The sequence below is a fragment of the Gymnoscopelus microlampas genome (assembly GCF_963454915.1).
Source record: "Gymnoscopelus microlampas genome assembly, chromosome: 4".
Taxonomy (NCBI): domain Eukaryota; kingdom Metazoa; phylum Chordata; class Actinopteri; order Myctophiformes; family Myctophidae; genus Gymnoscopelus; species Gymnoscopelus microlampas.
The window spans coordinates 57,174,690-57,195,220 of NC_139941.1; the positions used below are offsets into that span (position 1 = coordinate 57,174,690).

The 20,531-nt window shown below is 39.2% G+C and overlaps 1 protein-coding gene across 1 annotated transcript in view; it reads left to right on the plus strand.

The window, feature by feature from the left end:
- LOC311044154 (mediator of RNA polymerase II transcription subunit 27-like) overlaps nucleotides 1-20,531 on the plus strand; it is a gene marked incomplete at its 5' end in the record, with an annotated part of 192,628 nt that overhangs the window by 160,323 nt on the left and 11,774 nt on the right. The gene's annotated exons all lie outside the window — the stretch shown is intronic.

The following is a 20,531-nucleotide window of genomic DNA, read 5'->3' on the forward strand; positions in this document are numbered from 1 at the left end:
GTATTTAAGTAAAAGTGTCAATACTGCAATGTAGAAATACTTTGTTACAAGTATAAGTCCAGATTTTTTTATTTACTTGAGTAAAAGTACAAAAGTATTGGTATCAAAATGTAATTAAAGTACCATAAGTAGAAAGTACTCATTATGCAGAATGTCCCATTTCACACGTTTTCAAATGTATACATCATTTGAAAATTGCAGATCTACAAGCTCACAATGCGTCGCGGTGCAACGTTTCATGAGAGTCTTTTGAGTATTTTAACTGGTACAAGAGACATATAAGTGGACACTGAACGGTTGGTGGTCAAGTTGACATTTCTTCTGAAGCAGACCAGTAGATTAAAGAGGCCCCTCTGTCCTCTGCTCTTCTTATAACTGTGATATCTCCAGGTCCATGTTGTGTCTTAAGTCAGGGACTGGACTACTGGGGGAGGTTTAGTTGTTACGGGGTCCACGGATGGTGACCAGACTTAGACCAGAAATTAGCCGTAAATTCCCTGAAGGCCACAGGCCTGCTAACTGGGTCGAGTTTACTCTGAAATCACCATGGTGACAATATGTTGTTCCTCCGTCGCCATGGGTAAAATGCAGTTTTTTATACGTTTTTAAAATTGACGCTTCTGTGTATAACCCGTTCAAAAGGTCCCTGAGGTTCTGGGATCTCCTGTCTGTAATCACACCACTCCCAACAAGGTTTTGGTCCGGTTCTTTAAAAATGTACTTAGTTACTTTACACCACCGATAATATAATATAATGAAAGGTTAGAATCAGTGTGTGTGTGTGTGTGTGTGTGTGTGTGTGTGTGTGTGTGTGTGTGTGTGTGTGTGTGTGTGTGTGTGTGTGTGTGTGTGTGTGTGTGTGTGTGTGTGTGTGTGTGTGTGTGTGTGTGTGTGTGTGTGTGTGCGTGCGTGCGTGCGTGCGTGCGTGCGTGCGTGCGTGCGTGCGTGCGTGCGTGCGTGCGTGCGTGCGTGCGTCCGTGCGTGTTGTTCATAAGTCAAGTATAAATCCAGAATTCAAAATTTACTTGAGTAAAAGTACAAAAGTATTGGTACCAAAAGTAGAAAGTACTCATTATGCAGAATGTCCCATTTCACAAGTTTTCAAATATAAAAATCTTTTGAAAATAGCAGATCTACAAGCTCAAAATGCGTCGCATCACGACGCATTTTGAGGTTGTACATCTTATATTTTCTGATGGTCTAAATGTATATAGGGCTGAAGTGTATGTTGTTTAATCAAAATCTACAAAGTAACTACTACTAACTACGTTTTCAAATAATTGTAGTGGAGTAAAAGTATAATATTTGCCTCTGAAATGTAGTGGAGTAGAGGTTAAAATACTTTACACCACTGATAATAATGAAAGGTTAGAATCAGCGTGCGTGTGTGTGTGTGTGTGTGTGTGTGTGTGTGTGTGTGTGTGTGTGTGTGTGTGTGTGTGTGTGTGTGTGTGTGTGTGTGTGTGTGTGTGTGTGTGTGTGTGTGTGTGTGTGTGTGTGTGTGTGTGTGTGTGTGTTATTAGTGTGTATTGTTCATAAGTCAGGTTGCACAGTGTAAAATAATTGATCCAAAGCCTGTTGGTTCGGGCCTTGAGGCTGAATAATAACACTATGAATAAACTGTATATATATTTGATATATCAATATAACAGTATGTTATTCAGTATATAATCAACAAATATAATGTTCATTTATATTAATAAAAATATAGATATATATTTCATACATCAAAATATATATAGAATGTATGTATTATGATATAAATATACTGTATGTTTTAATAATATAAATATAAAAATATAAATATACATGTATTTTATATAACAAGAGTACATCTATGAATGAATAGATTTAGATTATAACAGTATCTTTAATATAATAACATAAATATAATGTACTTACTTCCTGGGATCGCTTTGACATGAAGTACAGAGGAGAGGATGAGGAGGGTGGCTGTAATCTTCATCATCACTGATCAGAACTGAACTGAATTTAATAGATGAGAATAAACAGATGAGAATAAACAGATTAGAATAAACAGATCAGAATAAACAGAAGAGACTTGAATACATGTATTTAGTTACTTTCCACCACTGCTTGTGACCATCTATAATCATGCACTTTATCTGCCAACGCATCCTGTACTACTTGAAAGCAATACTGCACTTTATACACAACCAGGTGTGAAAGTGGCTGACAGTTCTTGTTGTAACTGACACATGCGGCACGCATGTGCCGTGCGTGTGCGTGCGAAAATGTCTACTGTACTTCTACTGTAAAAGTACCCAGGGAGCCTAGTTGAAACTACTTCACGCTATTGGGATGAAAGCAGCAGCTTATATGGAACGGGGGGAGAAAAAACAAAAGTCAGACAAAAAGTGGGGTGAAATCACAGATCTGTGAGAGTGAGGGAGTCCCGTCGTACGCACAATGAATGGTCATGACGCCCTGTATGTTAATCTGACGTTGGTAGATTATGTTTTCTTCTTGAACATGGCCATGGGTCTGTGGCAGGTTATTTAATATGGGATTTTCACAGCTGCCTTTGACTTTTTCTTAACGGAACGGCGTTCTGGGACCGAATCTTTTACCCCTGTACACAACTCACTTTAGTATACACATGTGACCCACCATGACACAGAGCCTGTCATTGTTAATGTTTTCATTTTAGTTGTTTCATGTCATATGAAAGCAGGAATCATAACTACACATTGACATGTTGTCATGTCATATGAAAGCAGGAATCATAACTACACATTGACATGTTGTCATGTCATATGAAAGCAGGAATCATAACTACACATTGACATGTTGGTTGTACAGTTTGACCCACCAGTTTAGGAGATATGGCTTATAGAGTGATGTGTAGCAGAGATACAGAGAGCTGAATAAACAGAACCTGAAAGGTTCACTTCTGTGATCTGTGACATTTTAACACCTATCCCAGAATGCATTGCTTGAAAGGTGGGGGTCTGAGAGGGCCCAGGTAGATGACTATTACAGCAACCACAATCTGATGGATAGGACCCTGCTAAACCTAACCGCTTGGCCACGTTTATGGCCAAGAGTAATTTTTTTTTACTAAAAACTAAGGGTTGGAATGGATTCAGGACCCCTGAAAACCTATAACTAGACGTCCCAATTTGAATTGTTCCAGGTTTTTTTTCCAGGCCCTCCGGGTACCCCAACTTTGATTGGCTCCCACAAAGTTTCCCAAGGGAGTTGGGTTGGAACAAATTGAGAGGTGTTTGTAGACACCTTTATGAACATGTTTGTGAAGAAAGCTAGTGGTAAGCATTTATTTTACAGATTGGTCAGACATTAGGCTAACTTTCCCTAACTAATTATCTAACCCAGTGCACAATACTACTAATAATAAAAAATAACACATTTAGCTCCTACTAGTGTTGTTAGGTAGAGTAAACCTGACTCTAGAACTACCAGAAGGGCCCTGATCATATGGGCTTAAATGACACAACACACTGTGTGTGTGTGTGTGTGTGTGTGTGTGTGTGTGTGTGTGTGTGTGTGTGTGTGTGTGTGTGTGTGTGTGTGTGTGTGTGTGGGTGTGTGTGTGTGTGTGTGTGTGTGTGTGTGTGTTCAGCGTCGCTGGTAAAATGCTGTTCATGTTCATTAAACATCAATCTAAGCCTCATTACATCTCACTGCTGAAACCATCATCTCTTAAAAAACACACTGGTCATGTGATCAAAGTGTCACATGAGAGGTGTGTGTGTGTGTGTGTGTGTGTGTGTGTGTGTGTGTGTGTGTGTGTGTGTGTGTGTGTGTGTGCTTGCGTGTGTGCGCGTGTGTGCGTGTATGAATAAACTGTATGTATATTTGATATGTCAATATAACAGTACGTTATTCAGTATATAATCAACAGACATAATGTGTATTTATATTAATAACAATATAGATATATTTTATGTATCAACAGATACATATAGTGTATGTATAACAATATGAATATACTGTATGTTTTAATAATATAAATATAACAATATAAATATACTCTAATATATTACAGATAAACAGATAAGAATAAACAGATCAGAATAAACACATGTTTACCTCAAGAGAAGTTCTGGAGTCTGAAAGAGAATGAAGGAGGACTCGTTTTATAGTTTAGAAGAATCAGCCAATCAGATTAAAGATATGATGTTACATCATCTGTTTCCAGAAAGACGACAGAGTGGATTATTGCATATAATCATGTATATAGCTGCTGCTTATGAACCTTATGTCTCCATATGTACATACTGTACCTTATGCACCTTATGTCTAACCTCATGTACATACTGTACCTTATGCACCTTATGTCTCCTCATGTACACACTACCTTATGCAGGGTTGAGCTGTAGGGGGCTGTGGGGGCTGGGGGCTCGCGCGTGCTCCACATGCACACACGGTCAGCGGCGGTCTTTAACGCCTTAAAGTTTAAACAATAGCCTCTCAAGGTTCGCGCCGTCAGTGGCGAGCCGTTCTCAATAGCGTCTACCTGGCTGCTTTGCATAACATTAGGCTACTCGAGAAAAGACGAATTGAATTCCTCTAACAATGACAGACAACAGTCTCTGCACTGCAAGGTGTGAAGGGGATCGCTTAGCAGAGGACCCAGTTCTCTGAGACAAGACAAAGACAAGTTGTCTGATTATTTTAACTACTTATGTGTGGGTGAGTCTATGTAAAGGGCTTTTATAAAAAACTAAAAGGAAAATAAAACGATTAATTTGAAACAAAAATAAAAACAACAAATTAACAATGCAACAAAACAATAATACTTATAATTACATTAATAATCACATGTTGAATACAGTATTTCAACTAGCACTGAGCTGGGTGGCTATGTGCACATGCCTGCGCACGTGACGTCATAAAATACAGCACCCTTAGTTCAAAAATCCACAGCTCACCACTGACCTGGCGGCTGCAGGTGGAGTGCAGGTGGAGAGCAGACGCCACCCTGAAAACTGAAACATGGCAAGCAAAAGAGAGAATAAAGTCTGGAAATTGAGAAGTAACGCAGAAGGAAACGAAGACAAAGAAGCAAAAATGCCAGCAGGAAATAAAACCAGCAATGCAATTGAAGGAGAGCTGGAGGAGATCAAGAAATCTCTAGACCGCATGTCAGGGGAGATTAGCAGGATTGCTAATCAGCAGACCATGCTGCTTTCCCTGGTGGAGGAAGTAACCCAACTGAAGACGCTGGTGAAAGAAAAGGAGGAAAAAATTGATGGCCTAGAGCGAAGAATTGACGACATGGAGCAATACACAAGGTTGGAGGATGTAATTATAACCGGAATGGAAACAACGCATCGTTCCTATGCATCCACAGTCAAAGGGGCAGACTCGGCGGAGGACACCCCGACTGTGGAGCTGGAGACGCTGGAAAAGCAAGTTATAAAGTTCCTTGAAACACAGAGTATAACCATACAGAGCGCCAATGTTGCGGCCTGCCACACGCTTCCCAGGAGGGACAAAGGCACAAAACCTGCAGTAATCATACGATTTGTAAATCGGAAGCACAAGGTTGAGCTAATGCAACAAGGCAAGAAGTTAAAGGGAACAGGCGTCTACCTGAATGAACACCTCACCAAGAAGAATGGCGACATTGCAAGGCATGCTCGACTGTTAAAGAAGCAAGAGAAGATACAAGGAACGTGGACACGCAACTGCAAAGTGATGATACGGCTAAATGGAACACCGGAGGAGGCCAAAATCATCACGATAAGAGAACTCAAGGACCTGGATCAATACAGATGAGCGATGGCAGTTGTATGGACTATTTGTTTTCTTTTTTCTCTTTATTGGGGTATCTTTTTGTTTTTGTTTTTTGTTTTTCTACCACGGATGGAATCGGACTATGGACAATTGAAAAGAGTGGACACTTGTTGCGACGAAGAAATGGTTTTCCAGACGAGCGGACTGGTATCCCCTGGGACACAGGCCAGTGTATCAGCGGAGAACTCAGTCCACCGGGCCATACCCGTGATGCGGGAGCCTGCTGGAAAACGTGGATTAATCTGTTTGACAAACAAAACACGGACTACTATAAATGACAAAAAAATATGAGAACTTTTTGTTTCCAACTGGAAACGACTCAGACGAGGATGAAGAGGATTTCAACGTCGTGACTGCTGGGGGCAGTACGGACGATCACCCGCAGAGATTGTTCACTGGGTATGATGAGCACCTGAACTCAAACACCGAGTATAATATATCTGATATAGATACTGACATTGACCCTGAAAAACATTTTTACAATCATTTAAATATAAAGTGTGAGTATTATACAGAGGATGGTTTCAATAAACATGTCAAAATGGATAATGCCTTATCAGTAATACATTTTAATAGCAGGAGTCTTTATACAAAATTAAAAGAAATAAGGCGTTATTTGGACAAATTTAAAAAATTTAATGTAATTGCTGTATCTGAAACTTGGTTAGATGAGGAAAAATCTAATGATATGAAACTGGATGGATATGAGCTGTTCACAACAAATAGGGCTGGTAAAACTGGAGGAGGTGTGGCTTTATATATTGATACTGCTTTAAGATGCAGCAAGGTGAATTCTATGTCCAAAACTATCGATAACATTATGGACTGTTTAACAATTGAAATCAAACTAGAAAAAACATCAAATATTATCATTAGCTGTGTATATAGAACACCAGGAACCTCTGTGGATATTTTTAATGAACAGATGGCTAGTATGTGGGATGCAGTTAGTGATAGTAAGGTCAAAATTATTTGTGGAGATATAAATGTGGACCTCCTTAATCCACATGGAAACAAGAGAACAACAGATTTCATTAATACAATGTATAGCAATAACCTATTTCCAGTAATAACAAAACCTAGTAGAATCACTACAGAAACTGCTACACTAATCGATAATATATTTACTAATAAGATTGAAATAAACATCGAAGCAGGACTACTCTTATATGACATAAGTGACCATCTTCCTGTATTTGCAGTTTTCCAGAATGTCCTTAAGACTAGGGATGTGATTAAATTTCGATTTTCGACTCGATTTTCGACTCATGCTTATCTCGACTCAAAAAATAGAAATCGAAAAATCAAAAAAAATAAAAAAATAAATTAAATTTAATTTTTTTTTTTTTTTTTTTTAAACGTCACCCTTTTCCATAATAGCCAGTTCAAAATGTAAAAAATGATGAAATGAAATGTTTTCCAATTGGGAGGTCGGGTGTGTGTGTGTGTGTGTGTGTGTGTGTGTGTGTGTGTGACTGTCTGTGCTGCTTAGTGCATGTGTCGTGCACGCGGTTACCGGCTACTAGTTTGTTTACTTCCTGCTTGCGCACAGTGAAAGCCCACGTGAAAATGGCAGCTGCAAATAAGAGTAGGAGTGCGGTGTGGGATCACTTCATTAAGATTGACGAGAAAACAGTGAAGTGTAAATTGTGCAGCAAAAGATATGCTTATCACTCGTCTACAACTGTGATGACAAATCACATTGCATCGAAACACCCACAGCCTTCATCGAAGCAAAGCACCATGGAAGACTTCACAGTAAAACCTCGGCACTGTGATGACCTGCGGGCTGCTAAGATCACCGAGTTGACTGTCAAGATGGTAGCGGAGGATATCATGCCAATTTGCGTTGTCGAGGGGAAAGGCTTCCTTGAGCTTATGGCATTTCTCGAACCAGAGTACACCGTACCATGTCGCCAAACAATAACAAAGCGACTGGAGGGACGTTATAAAGAGCCTCACTCCGTAAGATTCTGTCTAAAGCTCAGAAAGTGGCTCTTACCACTGACGCTTGGACAGGGTTGACGACAGAGTCCTACGTGACAATAACCGCTCACTATTTTGAAGGCTGGACTGTGAAGAGTGCCATCTTGCAGACACGAGCCATGCCTGAGCGACATACTGCAGAAAATATGGCCAACGTTCTGCAGGCCGCAGCTGAGAGTTGGGGCATAGCGGACAAAGTGGATGTCTGCGTCCACGACAACGCAACGAATATTGTGTTGGCAAACTCTCGGTACACGGAGTGGGAGTCGCATCGATGCTTTGCACACACGCTTCAGCTCGCCATCAATGACGGCTTCAAAGAGAGAGCAATCACAAGTGCTGTTGGGGCTGCAGCGCGTCTTGTCTCACACTTTCATCATAGCACCGTGGCGACGCAGGCGCTGAAGGTGAAGCAGCGAGACCAAGCTCTCAAGGGTGACCATCGTCTCATCCAACACGTGAAGACTAGATGGAATTCCATATATGACATGTTCGAGCGCTTACTGGAGCAGCGATGGGCCGTAGCTGCAGTACTGTCGGACCGTGATGTCACTAAACTCTCAGATGCTCGTACCCTGGATCTCGTTGATACAAACTGGCACATCATGGAGGAGATGTTGCCTGTTCTACGTTCCTTGAAGACTGCCACAACAGCAGTGTGCGGAGAAAAAGAAGTGTCGATCTCAATGGTGTATCCTATGACAGCCACTCTACTCTCCAGGTAAAAAAAAAAGTCAAACTAAAGGCAGCTTATCATTAGAATTGACCCCCCCCCCAAACTGTTTAGTGCCTTTCTTTCTTAATTTACTACTTACTTACTACTCGTGTATGATGTTTTTTTTTTGCATATGATTGTATATTATTGTCTTAAATGTGTCGATGAATTGAAATAACTAAAAGTATGCATTATTTTGTATATATCTGTGCCACGCCACCGTGCTTTTTTTTGCAAACTGTTAATAAAGTATTCAATCAACCAGGTATCTGAAACCCGCAGATGAGGAATCTGCGAAAGTGTCGGAATTCAAGAGAAAAGTGTCGGAGTCCCTCAACTCTCGCATGGAGCTGGACCAGCTCGGGGTTGTACAGAAAGCGGCCATGATCGCATCGTTTTTGGATCCACGACACAAGCATCTCAGGTTCACTACCGACGCGATCAGAGAAGCTGTCCACGAAAAGGTTACTACTCTGCTGTCAGATCTCCCGGCCTTGGATGCTAATGTTACTGAGGAGGACGAGGACGCGCCTGGGGTCGCTCAGCCAGCTGCGCAGCCCGAAAAAAGAGCGAAACATGCGGATGCAATGATTGACTTCTTCGGGGATGAATATTTCGCCGAGGAGGCGCCTTTATCTATTGAGTTGGAAATGGAGCGTTACCTGGGGGAAGACGCCATCTCTCCCTCACAAGACCCAGGTGTGTGGTGGGAACTACACGAGAACAGGTACAAGAAACTGTCACGCTTGGCTAAACATTACTTGTGCATTCCCGCGACCTCCGTGCCAGCAGAGAGGGTTTTCTCTGCTGCGGGATTGATATTAAATAGGCTTCGTACTCGGCTGACCCCTGATCACGTGGACATGCTTTTGTTTTTGAACAAGAACAAGTCGTTGGTTTAACTCTAGAATGGTAGGATGTACTAGGATCAAGGTCAAGGATGTTATTTTGACACTATAAGCTGCTATTTGTTTTCATTTGTTAAAAATGTCCAGGACACAGTGTAGGCCTGTTTAACTGTGTAACTGTTTTGCAACATGGCTTGCTGACTAAATCGAGTTAATTTAATTTTGTGCAGTGTTACTGTTTGTAGCTTAGTATTTAATGGTCTACTGATTTATTCTTTTATTATTTAATTATGTTATAATTATTTTTTGAAGGCTATTTGTTTTGTTAAAATGTCCCGATGTAGGGCGAATGTCCACGTTGTTGTTTTGGCCTCGCAACGCGGCTTGGGAACGATAATTGCAAGTGTTGGTTTATTGCACAGACTTTGCACTGTTAGCTAAGCCTTAAGTTCTGGCTGATGTTTTGCTGATACTAATAATTTATTTAGTATTTTCGCCTATTTTAGGCGTATTTTGGACGCCACGTGTCCATTTATTTTGGAACAGCTGCAATTGTTTTTGTACTTACAGTTACATTACTTTGTAATCCATGTTTATTTTATATATCCAGGCCATATATTGTTTTACAATGTGTGTGTAACTGACAGTTATTATTTGGTATCGGGAAGGAGAGCTGAGTCTGATATATATTATAATTTGTCAAATGTCGGCCTTGTTTGTTAGGCTGCTGTATATAGCCTACGGATTAAAAAAGTGTTCCGTGTTTAATAAACACTCGTTTACAAAATAAAGTCTCATTTTTATTATCATGATGGGTGCAGCTGCAGCTTGTGCGCAGTTTTGGTGCTTATTCTGCTTAAGGAGCAATATGCGCGCTCCTCAACTGCTGCGCAGCATGAAAAAAAAGGGGAGAAAAAAAAAGAAGAGAAAAGTCGATCGACACGTCGATTTTTGGCCCCGACACGTCGACACGCAAAATATGAGTCGTTTAACATCCCTACTTAAGACAAAGATGGATAAAAAGACCAACATTTGTAATTATATCAGACATAGAACGCCGGAAGCCATTGCTGCCCTTGAGTTGGACTTAAGAAATCAAAACTGGAATGAGGTGTATGCCACAAGTGATACCAACCAAGCTTATGAAGTGTTTTTGTCCACAATGATGGTGTCTTATGATAAACACTGCCCAATAAGAAAACAGAGTAGAAAGCACCACCTTGTGGACAAACCATGGATAACAAAAGGTATAGAAACTAACCTGACGCTACCAGATCCAAACAGCTTGCTCCACACATTGTTTCACAGCTTCTGGTTACTCAATACCGCCACCTCTGGCAGGGTCAGGTTATATAGAAACTTCATGCAAAAAGAAAAATGTCCTATATAGAAGATTCTTAAAAGTAAGAACCAAGGAAGCTGAAAATAAATATAAAATGTATAAAAATAAATTAACAAGTATTATGAGAATAAATAAAAAGAATTATTACCATAAATTATTGGAGCAAAATAAGAGCAACACCCAGGGTATATGGAAAGTATTAAACAATATAATAAGAAATGGTGCTGGAAAAGTAGAGATACCTAACTATTTTGTTAAAGATCAAAATATAATTATAAATAAAACTATAGATATAGCAAATGAATTCAATGTTTTTTTTGTAAATGTGGGTCACAACTTAGCAAATGAAATTCCAGAGCAGGGAAATGGGACTGAAAGTTTGAAAATTGGAGACACCATACAGAACAATATCAACTCCATTTTCATTAGGAATGTTGAGGAAAAAGAAATCATAGATATTGTGAAAAAATGTAAAAACAAAAAGTCCAAAGATTGGTTGGGTATTGATATGACATTAGTAAAAGACATCATACAATGTATTGTGAAGCCACTGACTTATATATGTAATCAATCTTTCAATACAGGTATATTCCCTAATAGCATGAAAACAGCTAAAGTTATTCCAATCTATAAAAATGGAGATAGACATTTATTTACAAACTACAGACCCATTTCTCTGCTTCCCCAGTTTTCAAAAATATTAGAAAAATTATTTGTGCACCGACTTGATAATTTCATATAGAGAAAAATAATCTATTATGTGAACAACAGTATGGCTTCAGAGCAAATCGGTCCACCTCAATGGCAGTGTTGAATTTAACGGAGCAGATTTCCACTGCCACTGACAACAAGAATTTTACAGCAGGTGTGTTTATAGACCTTAAAAAAGCATTTGACACAATTCATCATGAACTATTACTGAAAAAATTGGAACATTATGGTATCAGAGGGGCAGCACACTCATGGTTGAAAAGCTACCTTGCAGACAGAAATCAATTCGTACAAATAAACAATGATAAATCAAATATGAAGAAAGTAAAATGTGGAGTTCCACAAGGATCTGTTTTGGGTCCAAAACTCTTCATTTTATACATAAATGATATCTGTAATGTGTCAAACCTTTTAAATTATGTTCTGTTTGCTGATGACACAAATTTATTCTGCCACGGGGAAAATCTAGAAGAGCTTCTGAAGACAATGGAAAGGGAACTAAACATACTAAAAACCTGGTTTGATATAAATAAGCTATCTTTGAATTTAAGTAAAACAAAACTTATGATATTTGGAAACCAAAAAATTGATAAAGAAGTCACATTAAGGATAAATGATATCGCTATTGAAAGAGTATTTGAATATAAATTTCTTGGAGTATTAATTGATCATAAATTAAGTTGGAAATCGCACATAAATCACGTCAAAAGAAAAATGTCGAAAACCATTGCTATATTATATAGATCAAAAGAAATTCTGAACCAAAACTCATTATACTTATTGTATTGTTCCCTTATAGTTCCATATATGACATACTGTGTGGAGGTATGGGGAAACACGTACAAAACAAATGTCAACCCAATTTTTATTTTACAGAAAAGAGTTATTAGAATAATTAAGAGAGCTGAGTACCGTGAGCCTACCAACGCATTATTCATAAACCTATACACACTAAAATTCTGGGATATAGTTAAGCTACAAACGTTGCTGATTATGTACAAAGCTTACAATAAACAACTTCCATATTGTCTTCAGAAGCTGTTTGAGATAAAAAAGACCCAGTATGAACTTAGAAACACAGGCATGTTCGAAACAACCTGGGCAAGAACCAACACTAAAGCACATTGTGTATCTGTGAAAGGGGTAGATTTGTGGAGCTGCTGTGAAGTTGAATTAAGGTCATGCAGTTCAATCTATATGTTTAAAAAAATGTTTAAAAACAAGACTATTAACATGTATAGAGAGGTTATATGATCATGTATTATAATAAAAATAAACTAGAACAAAAATAAAACAAAACAAAAAAAATAATAATGTTGTAATTTGGAAAATCATGTATTACATGTATAACAATACATGTGATCATGCATTGTATTAAATTATAAATTATTGTAATATTGTTATTATGTATTATGAGGCAAAATCCTTTGTTTCTGTATTTCTGTTTGTTTCTTCTGTTTTTTCTTTTCTTTTTTACTTTTTTGAGACTTAAATTGTTTTCCGAAATTGTCATGTATGTAAGTGTTGAAAGGGTAAGCAAAATAAGCTATTTTAGCTTCAGCTTATACCTTTTTTGGTCATAACTATGTTATATTTATTTATTATTGTTTTATGCGAATGGAGCATATTGTTTCTCTGCATAGTGAAAATGATCAAAATAAAAACTTGCAAAGTGAAGTGAAAAAAGTGACCTTATGCACCTTATGTCTAACCCAGGGGTCATCAATATGTCCGTACACAGACAAATGTGTCCGTGTCAAATTCTTCATTTACACACCATTATAATGTTCTTATTTTAATCATAAGACCCAATTACTGAATGTCAAGTCTCTGGGTTTTCTTCAGAATATGTTTGGCTCTGATTTACTACGACACTATATATGACACATTAGGAGTCCTACTAGTGGTTCTCAAATGTTTTATTTGCAAGGACCCCCATAACTCTGAGAGTGTACAAATGGAACCAAATGGACCCGTAAATATCTGGTGAATATGCTCTATTGTTTGCAATTCCATAGTGTGAAATAATACAGTCAGAGTTCCATAGTTTTTGTGTCCACCCCCTCCCCAACCCCCTTGTGACAAAATCTTTCCCCCCCTCCTGACAGAGGCTAAAATCGTGTGTGTGTGTGTGTGTGTGTGTGTGTGTGTGTGTGTGTGTGTGTGTGTGTGTGTGTGTGTGTGTGTGTGTGTGTGTGTGTGTGGTTGAAGCTACTGACAGGAAACTCCTCAAACTTTAATTTCACTTCCTGATTCACTCATTAGCCAATCAGGATTCAGGATCATTCTTTTATTAAACATCACCAGTTAGAGAGAGAGAGAGACAGACAGACAGACAGACAGACAGACAGACAGACAGACAGACAGACAGACAGACAGACTAGGCAATACTTTTACTTCTACTCCACTATATCTCAGAGGCAAAATATCGTACTTTTACGCCACTACAATTATTTGAAAACTTTAGTTACTAATGACTTTGCCGATATAAATTATTACATTATAAAACAAACATTAACCACTTTAGTCGTATTTTATACATAGGCTATTTGAAAATAGCCGATCTACAAGCTCACAACGTCTGGCGAGGCTTTCTGAGCTTGTACTTTTGCTCAAGTAACATTTTGAACACAGGCCATGCCACTTGTAACTGAGTATATTTTATATTGTGGTAATGTTACTTTTACTTAAGTAAAATATCTGAGCTACTTCAATCCACCACTGGACAGTATTGATACTTTTACTTCAGTAAAACATTTGGGTATTTTCTTACACTAGGCGGCTCTCTCTCACATACGTTGCCTCGTCATCATACGTCATGACGTCAGCACGTACGTTTACGCACTGCGTCATTCAAGATGGCGGCGCCCGTGGAGGTGGTTCTGGTGTCGCTTGGTGAGAGGTTTCCTTCATCAAACATCAACCCTCTGCACGCGCTGGCCGACAGGAAGAGCTTTAATGTGTTGTTTATGAACACCTCCTCCTCCTCCTCCTCCTCCTTCTCCTCCTCCTCCTCCTCCTCCTCCTCCTGCTGTTCTCCTCCTCTGGGAGTCGAAGGTAAACAAACATGTCAACAAGCAGTGTAGCCATGGGTCACGTGACGCTTGTCTGTCGCGAGCGTCATGGCAGAATTTCAACCTGGTGTTTGCACTTTCTCCATTAACAGTCCGTACATCTACATAAACGTTCATATTTTTAATATAAAGTATTTACCTCATGGCCATGGATGTTACAACTATGTACGGGTCCTTATAAGTACCCGTATCTTCAGTATTGTTCAATAAAAATCATTTAAATCCGATCGGTGGCCATTTTCTCATCGAGTTATAATGTATCAGTGTGCAGTACACCTCCCAACCGATAGGTGCGCGTAGTTGAAAGCACATCAAGAAAATGGCCACCAATCGGATTAAAATGCTTTTTATTAAACAATACGGAAGATACGGATACTTCTGAGGGCCCGTACATAATGTTAACATCCGTGGCCATGAGGTCAGCACTTTATATTGTAAATGTGAACGCTTATGTAGATGTACAGGTTTTAAATGGAGAAAGAGCCAAAACCAGGTTGAAGTTCCTTCATGACTGTCATGATATGACTGTCATGTCAGATTGATGTTATTTATGTTTATGTTATTATGTTTCAGTACTGGAGTACTTTTTACACCACCAAGTAGTGGTGATTTAGTGAGAGAAATAAGCAACCAGGACTATGAAAATAAGCTACTAATGTAGTTTATAGACCACATGAGACATTTAAACCTACACACTGTATACATCTGCTATTTTCAAAACAAATCTAAAATAAAATGTGTAATATTGTAAACATTGTAACAACACAAATGTAGTATATGGGGCTCCCTGGCACTAAACATGTTCAGATGAAGTACGTTTGAGTAGGAAGCAACTGTCTTTAGTTGCTATAAACAACACAAGATGTCTGGAATTTAAATATATTGTTATACATATTGTAGAGCTATTGAGATATTTGGCATACATATTGAGATATGTGCATCGCACAGCCCCAGAATAATGTCAAATAAAAACATAAGTGTTACAATTAATTATTTTCTGTTTTACAATGGTGTTATACAAACATGGAGAACATAGTGGATATACAAGCCCTATATTTGCTATTTATTTATTTATTTATTTAAAATGTTTAATGGTAATGGAGGAAAAGGTTATAAATAATGGTGATACTGATGTGTTTTTTCTGCTCTAGTAAAAGAAGCATCTTCATCTGTGTGCATCTGATGAGCTCTGAGGAGGAGGAGGATGATGATGAGGATGATGAAGGGGCGCTCAGACTCCACTCCAGTGGGTTGTTCCTCAGACATCACCGGATCTCCAACCGGAGCCGTGGCTCCGCCCACCTGGTGGCCACGCCCTTACCTTCACCTTCATCTCTGGAGATGTCCGGAGGTACAGTGTGTTATTGTTATTATATTGTTATTATATTATTGTTGTTATTGTTGTTATTTTTAGGACGAATACAAGAACTGAACATGAACTCTCGCTCCCAAAACACGCTCGTCCCGGGTCATATCCATCGACCTCGGAACGGTCGCCACCAAGTAATTCTAAACGTATTTGAAAACTTTAGTTACTTTGCAGAAATACATTATTATATCATAAAATATGCATTAACTACTTCAGCCCAATTTTATTTGAAAATAGCAGATCTACAAGCTGACATCGTGTCGCATCGCGAGTAAAACTATGTCTAAACCTAACCTTATTCCTAACCTTAACCTCAGTAAAACTATGTCTAAACCTAACCTTATTCCTAACCTTAACCTCACTAAAACTATGTCTAAACCTAACCTTATTCCTAAACGTAACCTCAGTAAAACTATGTCTAACTCTAAACTTAACTCATTGACTGCCAGAGTTAAAACATTGTCTATAGCTGCCCTTGCCAGTGATTCCATAAATACACATATCAGTGCCATGCTTACGTTTGAAGTCAATTTGGTTATTGATAGACAGGATGCACTTCTCAAGTCTACTCAGTATAATTGTCTCCATAACTTTGGACAAAACGCTGGCTAAGGCTAAGGAGCTGTTTATCTTACCCACTTTGTCTTTAATGACCGGCACTAACACAACAGAGAGCATAGAATCAGGTAAAAACCCTTGAACAAAGAAACTTTTACAGCTTGACACAGTTTCTTACTGGCAAATTTAAGATGTTCAGCACACTGAAGCCTCTGGAAGCAGTCTACCACAGTGCCCTACGTTTTATTACTGACCATGATTATCTCACCCATCACTGTATTTTATATGATAAAGTGATAATTATCTCACCCATCACTGTATTTTATATGATAAAGTGAGGATTATCTCACCCATCACTGTATTTTATATGATAAAGTGATGATTATCTCACCCATCACTGTATTTTATATGATAAAGTGAGGATTATCTCACCCATCACTGTATTTTATATGATAAAGTGATGATTATCTCTAGCCTGGTAAACCCTCCCTCCGGAAATCTCATTTCCATTTGATTTCAGGAGAGAGTCTGGTCTCAACCGCCTTTCTGCAATATTCGCTCTGTGCGCCGAACTGACGAGCCTATCAGCGTCGTCGCACATCGTTCTGTGATTGACAGCGACAGTTGGCCAATCAGGTGGCGAGTTCGAGTGAGCCCGAATGATGCCGAGTGCAGCCTGAGTGCCGCCGAGAAAAGACGAACGGCAGCCATTGTTGTTGTCCGAGTGCCGTCACTTCTTAGTTTCGTTCTTAAAACGGTCTCAAACTTATTTTTTGAGGCACGGAATTTACTATTAAGATATCGTTTGGATAGAATTTAGTTGTTTAACTTCATATATGTGGTCAATTAATCATGACAGAGCCTATTTAAAAATATAAATTCAGAGAACCGGGACGGGCGGGCTGTGACACGCATGTATCCCAATAAGGCAACCTATTTTGGGCATGGCGATCTCAAAAGTCCCGTTGCGTCATATTAGTGACGGAGGTGGTAAAAATCCACTGCAATTGGCTGAAGGGGAAAAACGATCATTGGTTGAAGGGCTTGTCAGTCAACGGTATTACTCCCGCCCAACTCCAGCCCACAGCGAATATTGCAGAAAGGCGGTTCAGGCCAGACTCACTCCTGAAATCCAATGGAAATGAGATTTCCGGAGGGAGGGTTTACCAGGCTAGATTATCTCACCCATCACTGTATTTTATATGATAAAGTGATGATTATCTCACCCATCACTGTATTTTATATGATAAAGTGATGATTATCTCACCCATCACTGTATTTTATATGATAAAGTGATGATTATCTCACCCATCACTGTATTTTATATGATAAAGTGATGATTATCTCACCCATCACTGTATTTTATATGATAAAGTGATGATTATCTCACTCATCACTGTATTTTATATGATAAAGTGATGATTATCTCACTCATCACTGTATTTTATATGATAAAGTGGGTTGGCCATCTCTCTCAGTGCGTAGAGAGCAACATTGTGTTTTATGGGTTTATGTATTTATTTTATGGCCTTGTGTGGTAAACTTCCTTTGTACCTATCCTTTCTTTTAAAACCAAAGGTTACTGGACATTCAACACGTTCACAAACACACATTAGATATACCAGTCCACGTAAGAGCAGTGAACAAGGAAAGAATTTGCATATTTTGATCCGATCGCCATTTTCTCCAAATTGTCTCCGATACTTCCAAGCATGCAACACTAATGGTTGGGAGGTGTATTGCACTCTGATACATTACAAAAAAAAGAAGAAAGAAAATGGCCGGCGATGGGATTAAAATGCTTTTTATTGAACAATACGGTAGATAGGGGTACTTATCGTGGTCCGGATCGCCTTGTAACATCCGTGGCTCGGGGTTAAGCACTTTATATTTGAAATCTGAACGTTTATGTACATGTGAGAGTTGGCAATGTAAAAAAATCGAGCACCACTATAAACCGGGGGGACTCGGCACCATGACTGTCATGGTATGACAGTCATGTTTCAGGGCTAGAATTGACCAAACTAAAAACCACGTGGGTTGCTATTAGATTAGTAGCGATGTCATCATGTCTCTGTGGATATTTTCATGATATTCAAGTACTTCCCACTGTAGCCCCTCATGAAACTGACTTCTACTTCTCTCAAAAGACAAAAGGACAATTTTATTTTCCATCCGGAATGGCGGCAGGCCTAATATTATTATTGCATTTAGGCTCTGTGCAATAATGCAGCTGAAAGTCATTATATTGCCTTTAGTTAGGTTAGATATTTGTTTAAATCTCTTGAATGAATATGTCTTTAGTTTGCAAAAAAATACCTGAAGCAAAAGGACATTCAAACTATGTACTGTATTTTGTTTTATTACTTATTGTGAGACACATCGTTATTGAGGTATTCAACAACGTTATGGAATATCACATGCTTCCTAATATCGTGCAGGCTTACTACTAACTATACATATAATTATATACATAAACTATAAGATACCTGCAGGCTGTGAACAACCTCAAGTCAATGTTGTGTTGTTGTTGTTTAACTATTTAACTATTTAGCAGGACAGTAGCAATATAAATAATAATCACATAACGTGCTAAACAACATGCTATCTAAATAATGTGTGTGTGTGTGTGTGTGTGTGTGTGTGTGTGTGTGTGTGTGTGTGTGTGTGTGTGTGTGTGTGTGTGTGTGTGTGTGTGTGTGTGTGTGTGTGTGTGTGTGTAGTGAGCTGGACAGGCTGAGTGGTCTCGTAGGCCGTCCGTCAGAGTCTCATCCTCTTCATAACAGCGGCCTGTTGAGTCTGGACCCCGTTCAGGACAAGACCCCCCTCTACTCCCAGCTACTGCAGGCCTACAAGTGGTCCAACAAGGTAGGAACACACACACACACACACACACACACACACACACACACACACACACACACACACACACACACACACACACACACACACACACACACACACACACACACACACACACACACACACACACACACACTAGGGGTGCAACGGTTCAGCTAGCCCACGGTTTGGTTCAAACCTCGTTTTTTTGGTCACGGTTTTGGTTCGGTTTTGATACAGTATTTTCTGCCTTTTGCTATTTTCAAGGAAAAGAAAACAGGGGGTCCGGGACCCCTAGGGGGTCCTCAGAGCTACTATAGGGGGTCCGCCAAATGTCTGTGTGATATAGGAACTTTTCTTTTTTTACATTAACCACTTGTACCCTAGAATTCCTTTTTCTGAGGGGAACATTAGCTGAAAATAGCAGATCTACAAGCCCACAACGCCTCGCACTGCGAGGCGTTGTGGGCTTGTAGATCAGCTATTTTTGCAAAGAGGTATAGGTGTAGAGGGAAAGAAGAGCAGACCAAGTAAAAAATATAATAATAATTGAATCTGAAACACAATTTTATACGATATAGAGGGGGTCCCTGCTTCATCTCTCTCTCAGCTAGGGGGTCCTTGGCCTGAAAGACGTTGAAGACCCCTGCTATAGAGGACTCTGCTCTTAACCAAAAGTCAAAAGTGTCACATTCAGTTTTTTTTTAATTTATATTGCTAACATCACCCCATGGTGTCTCTGTGCACTTCACAACAGGTCATACAAAACAAGTAGCAAAGAAACATAGTAAAATGTGCCCGCATGCATGGTCAAACAATTACCATGCGGCAGTGCACGGCTCAAGCAGTGAAAAAGCTGAAAAAAATTACAGATTTGGCAAAAAAAAAAAGAAAGGACAATTTGAACAATAGAACACCCGAAGTCTGACGTCATTTACACATCCTACCTGGGTCGCGTTTTCTGACGTCATTTACACATCCTACCTGGGTCGCGTTTTTTTCCCCCCAATTCTATGATGACCCAATGTTATTCTCCATAGAGAAATTACTTTACGACCCAGGGGATGAACGAGTGACGTCTGGACTTCTGTACTCTATGTTAAAAAACACAGGGCAAGGAGAGGTGGCCTCCTGGAATAAAACTAGGGGGAACCATAATGCAGTGAAAAAAAGATGGGTTTTTAGCCTAGATTTTAAAATGCCCAAAGAGTGGGCATCTCTAACAGCTGTAGGGAGAGCATTCCAGAAACAGGGGGCACCATGTGTGAATGCTCTGCCCCCAACTGTTATATTATTATGTGTT